This window comes from Oculina patagonica, chromosome 9 (genome assembly GCF_052425735.1).
Source record: "Oculina patagonica isolate OP01 chromosome 9, crgOcupat, whole genome shotgun sequence".
NCBI lineage: Eukaryota > Metazoa > Cnidaria > Anthozoa > Scleractinia > Oculinidae > Oculina > Oculina patagonica.
The window spans coordinates 2,879,248-2,891,299 of NC_135766.1; the positions used below are offsets into that span (position 1 = coordinate 2,879,248).

Here is a 12,052-nt window from a genome sequence, read left to right on the forward strand (position 1 = left end):
TGAAAAATATATGAAGATAGATATAAAAACACTAGCGTACATCACAAAGCGCTCACTTGACTTTGTCTGTGGCTTGGAGAAAAACCAATGAGAGGAGCGGATTTTCATAGCTAAACTTGATAGTGTTCCACAGTCAAAAGAGTGATTTGTATACCCTGTTTCAGAGTCAGAGAGGAAAAAGGCATACCCTGTTGAGCAGCACATACCCGTATAGCCCTTATATGGGAGTACCGTATACAGCAACACCAAATAAGCCGAGAACAAACAAAATCAATCAAAACGTTTTAATTCCACCGACAGCATTATGATCCAGAAGTCTGGATGGGAAATTATGCTGCAAAACGGGTAATTATGTAACCTTCGTAGATAAGGAGGGGGTAGTAGGGCTGCATGTTGGGGTAGATAGGCATATCACGTGGTAAATTAGCAAAGCACTTAACATTTAGAGTATATAGGAAATAATATACATCTACATTAAGAATATGGTTAATTTTCTTTTTTTCATTCATTCATTTGTTTTTATTTTCACTATTTGCCTATATTTTAATTTTGAATGGAAATGGCAGAGGTCATACATGTAGCAAAGGGTTTACAGCATATTGCCATAAGCTAATGCCAAGCAAACCGGAGTGAAAGCTAACCACAAGCAAACTAGAGTGAAAGCTAATCCCAAGCACACCGGATGAATAAAGCTAACTGCGAGCAAACAGGGGTGAACCTAACTACAAGCAAACCGGAGTGAAACTAACTGGAAGCAAAGAAGGGACATTCTGTAACCCCATCCCACCCCCCTCCCCCCCCCCCAAAAAAAAAAGGATGATAGCACCTTTTTTACTTTTACATGTCTTTTTGAGTCCCCTTCCTCTTAAGGGGTTTCACTTCACTTACAGAAATAAAAAAACAAAAATTCTGGGAAGATAGAATATTGTTTGTGTGTCTCAAACTCAGTTTTGTTCTTTGATTACGCAGAAAAAATAGAATCATGTTTGCTTGTGTATAAAACTATGCAAGAAAAAAAGCATCAATACTTTGACTGCTCTTTTAAAAATTTGTATGCTTTATTGTACACATTTTTGTGGAGTCATGTTGCCCATTCGTCATGAAGTTCACAAAGTAAGCAAATGAGTCACAATTTGGTTGCTTCATGGTACCTAATGGATACTGCAAATTTAATCTGGCTTTAGAATATTTCACTAATTTTAACATTATAGCTGTTCTTATAAATTGTACGCAGCATACAACACATAAGAATGAAATTGGTATTGCATATTGCTTGCAATCACAATTTTAACGTCTATACTTAAGAATTACAGTACCACCAGTTTCAGCATTACCAATCCAAATTCAAATTATTACATTGCTTTTTAACTCCACTACCTCCCCCAAGGTCAACCAAAGATCTTATGATATACAGTAATTAGACAACTACATGTAAGTCCTGTGTAGTCGAGGGCTCAAAATATTTGGACACTTACAGGTCATGTTAACCGGCCAAAGAGATTTTAGCTTGGTCACATGTGGTTTCTTACCAGCCAAAACATTGAAAATAGCAATTTTAAACTCCCATTCATTTCTGCTGTTACTGTTTTGGCTGCATATTCTTAAAAAGATCACTTCATAATGCCCTTGTTACATCTAAAAAGATGTGAAAGAGACAGGTCAATCAAGAAGTTGTTTTCTGAAGTACACTGTAAATACGTTAACATTTAAAATATAAACTTTGCTCATTTGCAGCTTTTCTTGATTTCAATTTACATGTAATTTACTAGTCTCTTGAAAATGGCATCATGAAGACACCCAAACATCAAGCTGGATAATCTTAATCCTTCCTGTTTTCTTTTGATGTCCTTGTCCACATTCTGTTTTTGTGTCTGTGGCTCTGCAAATTCTGAAATTCATGTTAACCCTGAAAAAAGTCAAATGCCACAGATTAAATTAAAATTGATTAATTGGTATGAAAATCAATAATTTATAAAACAAAACACTTAACGCAAGCTTGTATAAAGTGAAGCAAAACTACTGGACGCGAAAGGATACCTTATATATTTAACAGAGATGTATCAGCACAGACTATTTTTTTTTACTGATAACTGCGAAGTCAACTACAGAAAAAAAACCCGGTAACTCGAACTCGGATAACTCGAACAACCTTGCTAACTCAAACTCACTTCCATTTCCCTTGGATTTGACCCCACTTTTCAGTCATTTTTACTCGGTTAAATTCGAACTCTGATAACTCGAAAACCCCGCTAACTCGAACTAAATTTTGTTTCCCTTGAACAAAATTTGGGTCAAACTTTTTACCCTGATAACTCGAATTCCAGAACTTGCAACTCGCAACGGTTGCCCATTGATTATAGCAATGAACAGATCATGTATTTGACAGTCATTTTCCACTCTTAACAAAAGAATGTGTGGTCGCTTTAGAGTTTCTGGCAAGATAAGTTCAATTTGCACAGTACTGTATACTGAAGTGCTTAAAAATCAGTAAACTATCAATTATTAACTTGGCAAATAAAATATTCAATCAACCCCGCTAACTCGAAAAACCCCGCTAACTCGAACTCATTTTCGTTTCCCTTCAGAGTTCGAGTTAGCAGGGTTCTACTGTAAATATTTCAGGATCGAACAATCGATGAAAATCGATGATCGGAAAATCAATCGATCAATCGATGACAATCGATTAATTACTGTTGATTGGCATCGATTGGCATCGGCCAATCGATGATCAATCGATAATCACACTTTGGTGGTCGCGAACTTCATCGATTGCCATCGATTGGCATTAAACACACAATCAATCCGAAGCATGAAGTAAATACTTACATATGTTGTTTTGTAAAAAAAAATAATAAAGCTCCTTTCCATTGAGATGAAGTTTACATCATAAGCTTTAATGTTTCTGTTTTTCATTCGAGTTTCCTACTGTTTGCTAGCGCTAGAATTCCAAAGACACTTCGTTATTCGTGACCGAGTCAAAAATGGCGGACGTGACAGGCGAAACTCATCCCCAGACTCCCACTGTTGTCTCGTTTTCGTTCCGACGTACGGACGACGTATTTTTGAGTTCTCTCTGCTACTGTTTGATTTGATTTACTTTGCCAGGAGTTGGTTCGAAAGCAAACCAGACCGAAAAGCGTACCCTTCGCTGATGGAGGCGAATAAGACTTAAGCTCAAAACGTTTGTTTTAAATAATTATTGCCTTATTACTGTTAAGTTAGTAAGTTTCTCGTTGTATTGACATTTTTTGGAAAGGTTATCATTGTTGTTGCTAATAAAATATAACATACAAGAGAGACCGTGTGTTTTAAAGTAAACATATTTATCAAATACTAGTCAAATAAAAAACGATGGCAGTTAAATGATCGATTGAATTGGTAATCGATGATATTGATAATCGATGAAAATCGATGTTAGTTAATTGATCGATTGTCATCGATTATCGATGAAATTGATAATCGATGACAATCGATAATCACAAAAACTTTAGCGATCGATTGTTCTTCGATTATCAATATCAATCGATTAATTGATATCGATTGTCATCGATTGTTATCGATTGCCATCGATTATCGATTCCATCGATTGTTCAGGTCCTGATATTTTAATAAACTCAAAGCATCACTGCAAACCCTTACACCCCCTCTTTAAAAGGTTTGACCTTTAAATACTCCCCCTCCCCTCTACCCCTATATATACATGTACATGCATAGGAAAAACATTGCCACATCTTAAAAGCTTTTCTCTTAACAGTAATACTAAGATTTTTAAAGATACACATTTAATTAATAATAAGTTTGCATGCACAGCTGCATACAGTGTCTAAAATGGCATGAATTTACTCACAAAGATTCCAGTTTTCCAGTAGTCATTAACCTTTGTTGTGTGCATTTTCCAAATTCCACAACAAGATTGTGATTTTTTTATGACAAATATAACATTTACTGTTGACATTCTGAATGAAACCAGCAAAACAGACCTCAAAATCTCAAAATTGTTGACATTGTTATGTAATCCACATGAACGCTCAATAGTGAACAGAACTACATGACAAGTGGATTATTTAATATATTTGGGAACGAAAGAGCTAAGTAATGAAGCTGAAGTTTATTTACTCTGACTAAATGAACAGTAATTTTACCTCCATCATGAATATCAATAAACTGCATACACTGAATCGATCTATTTCACTCGGAGTTAAGGCCATCCCCTTTTTTTTTTTTCGTTTATCGTCGTATGTGTTTTCTGATTTTGGGTCGGTCGGTCGGAATTAAAAAAAAAAATTCAAAAAAAAAAAGTTGATAAGGAGTCTGGAACTAGGAGGCCCGGTACCTCAGCATAATGTCCGTGGAGCCTGGAAACAAGAAGACATGGTTACAAAGTCAACATGGCGGCAATGGAGGAAGGAAAAATCGACGTCGTGGTTAAACTCAAACAAGAACAGCGTAAAAAGGATGAAACATTATTTAAAATAATGTGTCATTGCCTTCTATACCTTCTGTATAATTTTTTTTTTTTTTTTTGAAAACGCGAAAAACTGGGTCGGTCGGACGACGCTAAACAGAGAAAAAAAAGGGGATGGCCTAACGAAATTCCAGGTGCTTCGTGCAAACTGACATCACTTTCATTCTCATCTCAACTGCTCTTCCAGCACTGTAAAACAAAATAATCATATCACAAGCATTTAAAAATCGTAAGCTTAATTTTCTTCGAGATGTGTTGAAGTGATATTCTTTGTGAATTCGTTCCTCGAAGGCCCAACAATTATTTGTTTACATAATCAAATCCTCCTATTTGATCAGTAAAACCTGGTAAAACTGAATTTTAACGAATAGTATTTTTCAACATTGTTCATGTCACAAGCAAATGCTTAGTGGCGAAAGCAAGTAAAATGTGCCGTCAATATAAGCTTACTTTGCGTATAAAGTAAGCTTAAGACAAAACGTAGAGATATTAAATGACGGAAACACTGCAGTTTTGTACTCACCTTCACCAGTTGGCCACAGTAGGTACACTCGTCTGCTCGTTTTATCTCCGTTCCCTTGTTCTCCGCTATTTCTTTGCCTGTTTCCTCGGCACCTCTCTTGCTATTTTAGTCGCTTTTCTTCGCTACTTTGCTACCAGGTTCGACAGGCGCTTTGCTATACTTTTTCGCCTGCTTTCTGTCCGGGTTTTCTGGATCTCTCGCGATCTCTTTCCCGTCGCAAATCGCTTAAACCCTGTTTCCTCGAAGTTAAGTTTACCCTGCTCTCGTTTGTAGTCATCGGCATAACAAGGAGCCAAAATAAATGTGTTTGTCTCAAGTTCTAACTTTCAGACTAGCTGTTTAGACCTCACACTGCAAAATTATTTCGCGCCAGTACTGCGCGAGTTGTCAAGACCTTTCAAGATCCCGGATGTGCGCAACACCGTACGTACGTACGCCGCCGTACGCGCCCGCGAGGCATGCCGCTAGCCATGATGACCATGAAAACTCGGATGCAGAGGTTTCCTATTTTATTTCATGTTTTTTTTTTTTTTTTTTTCATGTGTTTTTTTTATGGGTATGGTGCTCCGCTCTGCGGCCCTTACGGGCCGCTAAGGAGCTCCGCTATTAACAATGTACGTACACAGTGTAGGTTACTAGGATTTGTACCAAGTTTTGCAAAGTGCTGCATTACCATAGTTTTTCTAACTTCAAATGTGTTTTGTGTACAATTTGTTGAATAATAAAACAATTATCCCGCTAAATAATGCGGGAAAGCGTCCGTTTTTAGCCCACTCGGCCTACGGCGTCGTCGGCCAAGTGTCAGGCGGTTTCCGCGTGATATTGCCAAAGAATTAGCGCTTCTCCGTATTATTTGTGCTCCTACTCTGGGAATGGAAACGCCTCCAAATTCTGCATCTTAGATTGTACGAGCTAGAAATAAACCGACTTTCGAGCTTTCCTTTCGCCCAAATACCCTTTCATTTTCATTATTAACCTGTGATTCCCAGTCCCATTGACCAAAATTCCATTTTCCTAGTAAAAATGTAGGCAAACGCAAGTTCCCATTTTACCCTTTCAGAAACCTTTTTTATTTATTTTATTCATTCTTCACTTGCTAACAGGTGGGATAAAGAGAAAAAAGTGGTTGCGATTCACATGTTTTTCTAACCAAAAATTCAACTCTTCATTCAATTTTTAGTTTCCATATTTGAGGTAAGCCTCAGTGAGGATAGCCTTTTGTCTACGTACAACGCTACAATGAATCTTGTGGCCGAGAGGGCAAATGCACACCACAATCCGCTTACGTTTCAGCTGGACGTTCCGTGGGAAAATGCCAGCCAAGAAACAAAATCGCAGTGCGTTGACAAAGCCAGAGAAGATTGTCTCCTTGTGTGCAATATGATTGCACCAGAAAGCGGAGCTGAGTTGTACAACGCTCTCACCTCCCAGCATGGAATTTAGCCTTCTCCAGAAATGGAAGCGCTGATGACAGCCTATAGAAATGCTAAGACCTCGGGCCTCAGAACTCAGATTCTTAGTCTTTACGCATTTAAGTATCCAATTCCCGTATTGATGAAGCTTCACGAGCCGTACGAAAAGATCACCCGTTATCAAGTGAAGCGAGCAAGAAGTCACGCGAAACTGCATGGTCCTGGAACCATACTAGAAAAGGAGATGAATCATCGTGTGCGCCTTGTTATGGCCAAGGAAGATCATTTCCTCGAGTTTGCCAATCGACCATATTTCTATCAAGATGTGGCCTATGGTAGCCGAGTACTAAAACTTGACAGCGGAGAGAAGATCCCCATGCCAAATGTAATTCGGACCGTCACACGATCTACCATGGTCAAGCAATACCAGAGTTTCTGCGAGGAGGAGAACTTCAACCCTTTGAGTTGGTCAACTTTATTCAAAATTTCAGATGTGAGACAGGCTTCCCAACGGACGTGAGAACGACACTTTTTAATTTATATATCCAGAAGCGCATCATAAGCTTTTATCCTTTGATATACTTGTATGTACTTGCGGCATGTTCCAGTTTAAACAACATAATACATTGATCATCATTACACCTTTTTACAGTGGCTTGCTTTTTGTTAGTATGACTTTGCACCTGTTCTTTCCCTTTCTCTTTTTTTTAATTTTTTTTCCCTTTTTTCACATGAAAAAACAAAAACAAAACAAAATGAACAATCACATGACTAAAGTGGGATATATTCTATAAAAGCGACTTCCCTGGCCGACATTTGGTGCGCGAAAAAATCCTGACCTCGGGCTCGTTACTTATATGACTAATACAATTTTTCACCAATTTAGGTCGCTTCAGGGATTAAATAATATCGCTGCCGATGGTGCTGCAGGATTCCAAACAATGGAGAGAATTGTTGACGATCTCAAAGAAAAGGGATTGACAGGGAGTGGTGTGTATCTGCAAAACGAAGACTGCAAGAGGGAAAACGATATCTTAAGACAGATTACCGAGTCCACTGCAGCGAGGAGGGTTCCCCATGTAAAGACCACTGCCGAAAATTTGCCTTAAGCGATCCTGTAGAGAAAGATTCCACAGAGGAATGCGATCATGAACATAACTTGAGATGCGACATGTGTGAAGACCTTAACGATGCTATGAACGATGTTGAGCGACAGATTTGCGAATCATCTGCTTCTCTGTACAGCAAAGAATATGAGGAGGACTTGCTGTACGACTTTGGACACGCCAGAACGGACATTATTCAGTGGAAAGCCCATGTTTTGCGATCGGTGAATCAAGACACGGCAAAGCACGACGTCATAAGAAATCTTAACGAAAGCACTGTCTTGGTAGTGATGGACTGGGCGATGAAATTTTTGCAGATGAAGTACAGAGAGAAGCAGACAGACTGGTATGCTAAACGAGGTATCAGTTGGCACGTGTCGACCGTTATTTTTAAAGAAGAAGCTTCCAACAACGTGGAAGTCCAAACATACGCCCACATGTTTGATTGCTGTCAGCAAGATTGGTTCGCTGTCTGCTCTATTTTTGAAAATCTTCTGGAAAATGTCTTAGCATCCAGGCCCTCCATTAACAGTGTATTTCTTCGCTCGGATGAGGCTGGATGCTATTGTATTAATGCCCTCGTTGCTTCTTTGAAAGATGTCGGACAAAGATTAGGCGTTCAAGTGAAAAGTTACGACTACTCCGAGCCTGCCTATAGCAAGGATGTATGCGACCGAATTTTGTGCCCATGAAGAGCTCAATTCGTTGTTACTGCGATGAAGGCCATGGTATTAACTGTGCTTTAGACATGCGCACTGCACTATTAGAGCATCCGGTCCGGGGAGTGACGGCCTCGGTATGTGCCATCGACGAGAAAAAGAACACTCTTAAAGTCAACAAAATTGATGGCTTAAGTAAGCTCCATAACTTCGCATACGATGACAAAGGCATACGCGTTTGGAGAGCCTATGGAATAGGTCCCGGAAAACTGCTTTCTTTCGATGACGTTATTACAGAACAGCAAGGCAAAACAGGTCCTATTGTTCAGGAGAGTGGCGACTTTTTTACTAAGAAGGAAGCACGACAACTCGACATCAAAAATCCGGAGAGAATGGATACTGAAGAATCGACCGAGGAAGGTCAGCTGTTTGAATGTTCAGAACCTGGGTGCGAGAAACTTTTCAAGAGCTTCTGTGAACTTGAAATTCATGCTGAAATCGGAAGTCACGGAAATAAGCCCATGACGGAAAGCTGCTACGACCGCATACGGAGAGAATGGGCCGAGCGTTTTTCCACTGTTGATCCAGTGCATTCAGATGGTTCAACCAGTAGTAGAAGTAGCAATCCAGAAAAGACGACAATAGATGCGCCGCCTTCAGATTTGAGCCAAGGATGGGCTCTTTCAAAACCACGTGCTGTGAACCGTTTTTCTCCAAAATTAGGGCATACTTGAATGCAAAGTTTGAACTTGGTGAAAAAACTGGTTTGAAGGCGGACCCCAATCAAGTTTCAGCAGACATGAGAAACGCCCGAGATGAAGAGAACAACCGACGCTTTTCTAGATAGGAGTGGCTTACAAAAACTCAGATTAAGGGCTATTTTTCCCGTCTAGCATCCGCGAGAAGGAAAGGACAACAACCAAATGACGCAGATGACCAGACAGAACTTGAGGACATTCTTGCTGAAGAGGAAGAAAACAACAGGCAACAAGTGATTAACAGCATAATTGAAGAGATTGGTCTTCGCCATCCCATTTGCCACGACGTGTACGATCTTTGCGAATACCACAAGTGCAGCAAGCATTCAAAGTTTAATGTGCAGGTGTTGAAAACTATTCTAAAGGCCTTTGATATTCCATTTAAATCAAAGGACAGGAAGAAGGATTTGGTGGATCTTTTAGCTGCATTCGTTCAGCAGTGTTCGTGTTTTGAATAAGACCTCGCTCGAAATGATATCAGACATGCGCATTGTGAGTGTAAATCCATGTAACACTTCATTATAGTGAACGTCATTTTCGTAGGCCTATGGCATAAGTCACTCTATTTTTACTCTGTTGTGTTTAATTTGTCTACGTAAGCAGATTAGGGAGCGTTCATTTCAGGGGGACTTGCATAAAAAGCGACAGGGATGATCCTCGTCTCGTTTAAGGATGTAAATTTCGGATTTTTGGTCTCGCTCGGGGAGTTTCAGGCTATACTCCAAACATTTGTTAGCCACGATGGTATCTTTTCCGGCTGCACTGAAAGAAATATACAAATATAAATTCTATTCTTAGTTTTTTTGGTGACTTTCATTGGTCAAGAAAAGCTTGAGCCACACGTTTCTTTTAGGGGCTCTTTTTAAAATTTCCGACAAGCATCCCTGCCCCTTTTAAACAGGAGCCTTTCACTGGGGAAAAAATTAGAACTACTTTAATGATCTGGCGCTTACTTTTGACAACCCAAGGGAGGGCGCTTAAACGAGACAGGGTGATAGTTTGGGACAGGGCGCTTATTCTGTTTTTTTTTTTTTTAAGAAACAACCGAGAGTTTAAAAAAATACTTAAATAGATATTAAGATAACTAACGATAACAGAAACTGTAATGTTCAGAAACAAATTGTTTTTTTAATGCACTATTACGTATGTCATATATTAAAGGAAGACTGAACTACGTTTGATACGTACTCTGAAAGCGCTTTAATGATATTAGAATAGGGACGCTTATCATGACAAAAACACATTCAGAAGGGGGCGGTTGTTGGAAGGATGAGCTAAATCGAATCATTACGGTATACCTAAATTAATGTGTATATCGGGTATCATCTACCTGCTTTCCCATACTTCCTTCGAGAACAAAAAAGCCACCAATGGCGCGAATAAGGTTTATCTCAGTCACATTCTCAAGTGACAATAGTTAGAAATATCAGCCGTCCTCTCGTCTGGTACTCGTCCTGGAGACACTCGCTAAAGAATTTTATTTAAAAAAAAAAAAAAAAAAAAAACATCTTTACCTCTATTTGGCCCACACTGCAGAAGCATTTTTTATCGATTACTTCATCGATTATCCTATTTATCCACTTTTTTTTCCATTGATTTGCTCAGCACAATTTGTTGATGCGGTCAGCGGTAGTACTCTGAAACCAACATGGCGGCTGGGTTTTCAAAACAAACTTGCTCAATTTTCTTCCTTCCTTTTAATGCTGCTGTTGTATTCGTCAACCAGCAAAATGTTGAAACGATAACCTTCACTCGTTCCACGGACCACTTCGGAAACATTCAGTATTTATGCGGAGTATGGCAGCAATCCAAGCAAGAGTAGTTCGAACTCTACCGGAAATAACAAGTGCAGCGTGGCCGAAACAGTGGAAATAATCTCAAAAGAAATGCCATAGAAATGATTCCGTAAAAGAAAAGCGGTGGGAATTTGAAGGTATGACTTAAAATATTCTTCTCTTTATGATAACAGGTAATTTACGTTTGTGGATAAGTCAACCGAAGTCGAAATTGATAAAATTTGGAATTGTGCTAGAGACATTTGAGTTCGACTGTTTGCCGGATTTCTAGAACTTTACTCCGTCTATATCTCCTCAAATTCTCGCGTGCCACTAAATATTATTTCATGGTTTTTAAGAACTTTTTATTTTTGCTACGGCACTTCGCCCGTTACTTGCAAATGGCGTGGACATTGCCTTGTCTAAATGACTATCATTTTTAACTCGGAAAATTCCGAGTTTAGTTATGGGACCGATTTCACTCCTTCCATCCTTCACTCGATTCCTGTCCACAATTTAATTCAATTAATTAATTAATAACAAATTGATTTAATCAATTAACTTTGTGAAGCGAGTAGGGGGCTGGGTAAAATGCAAGCCATATCTGTGTTACTTTATATGAAGTACACAAATGCTATATATTTGTTTCTGAAACCCCAAAGTTCTCCTTGTGGTATGCATTCTTTCAGGCGTAGACTCAAGCACACGGAATTTTGTGCTGAACGCATGCGCATATATGAAGTACACAAAGGCTATATATTTTCACCAAATCTTACTGAGAACTGGTCAAAACTCAACAAAATTGGGGTTTCAATTTATCGCCGAGTATTTCCGAAAAAAATTCGATGGTACTAGAAAAGAGTTAAATTTGAATGAAATATTCATCTATAAGCCGAGGCCGAGCGATCATCAACAAACGAAAATTATTAGCAAGCGTTTGTAATTTATTCTTGGTCAGTACCTTTCATTTTAGTGGCGGCTCTTTAGAAACCATTTGGTTTAATGAAGCAACGTTAGGAATGAAGTTTTTATTCGCCTTTTCTTTGATATTTAGGCTGGAACTCGTCGTCCATCGGCTCGCTCTGGAATATTAGCGGAGCTCGCAAGCGCCGAAGGCGCGCGCATGCGTAGCCCCATACCTTAGAATTTTTGGGAAACCATCGAGCCGGAAAATTTTGGTTGTCACGTGACCGTCCGACCGTACGCACGGAAAAGGACTGGGGATGAATTATTGTGGCAACCCGCGTTTTTTTGGCGCGAAATCTCAGCGTTTAAATTCTATTCAGCGAGTCTGAAGGTTAGAACTTGAGAAAAACATATTTATTTCGGTCTCTTGTTATGTCGATGTCGACAA

At 39.2% G+C, this 12,052-nt stretch overlaps 1 long non-coding RNA gene across 1 annotated transcript; it reads right to left on the reverse strand.

Annotated features, from left to right (window-relative positions):
- Positions 1-270: 270 nt before the first annotated feature.
- Positions 271-3,083, reverse strand: LOC144665448 (uncharacterized). The gene is made up of 2 exons (XR_013572940.1): positions 2,827-3,083; positions 271-1,906 (listed from the first exon to the last, which is right to left on the reverse strand). It is a non-coding gene; the product is annotated as an uncharacterized LOC144665448 (long non-coding RNA).
- Between the last annotated feature and the right edge of the window lie 8,969 nt (positions 3,084-12,052).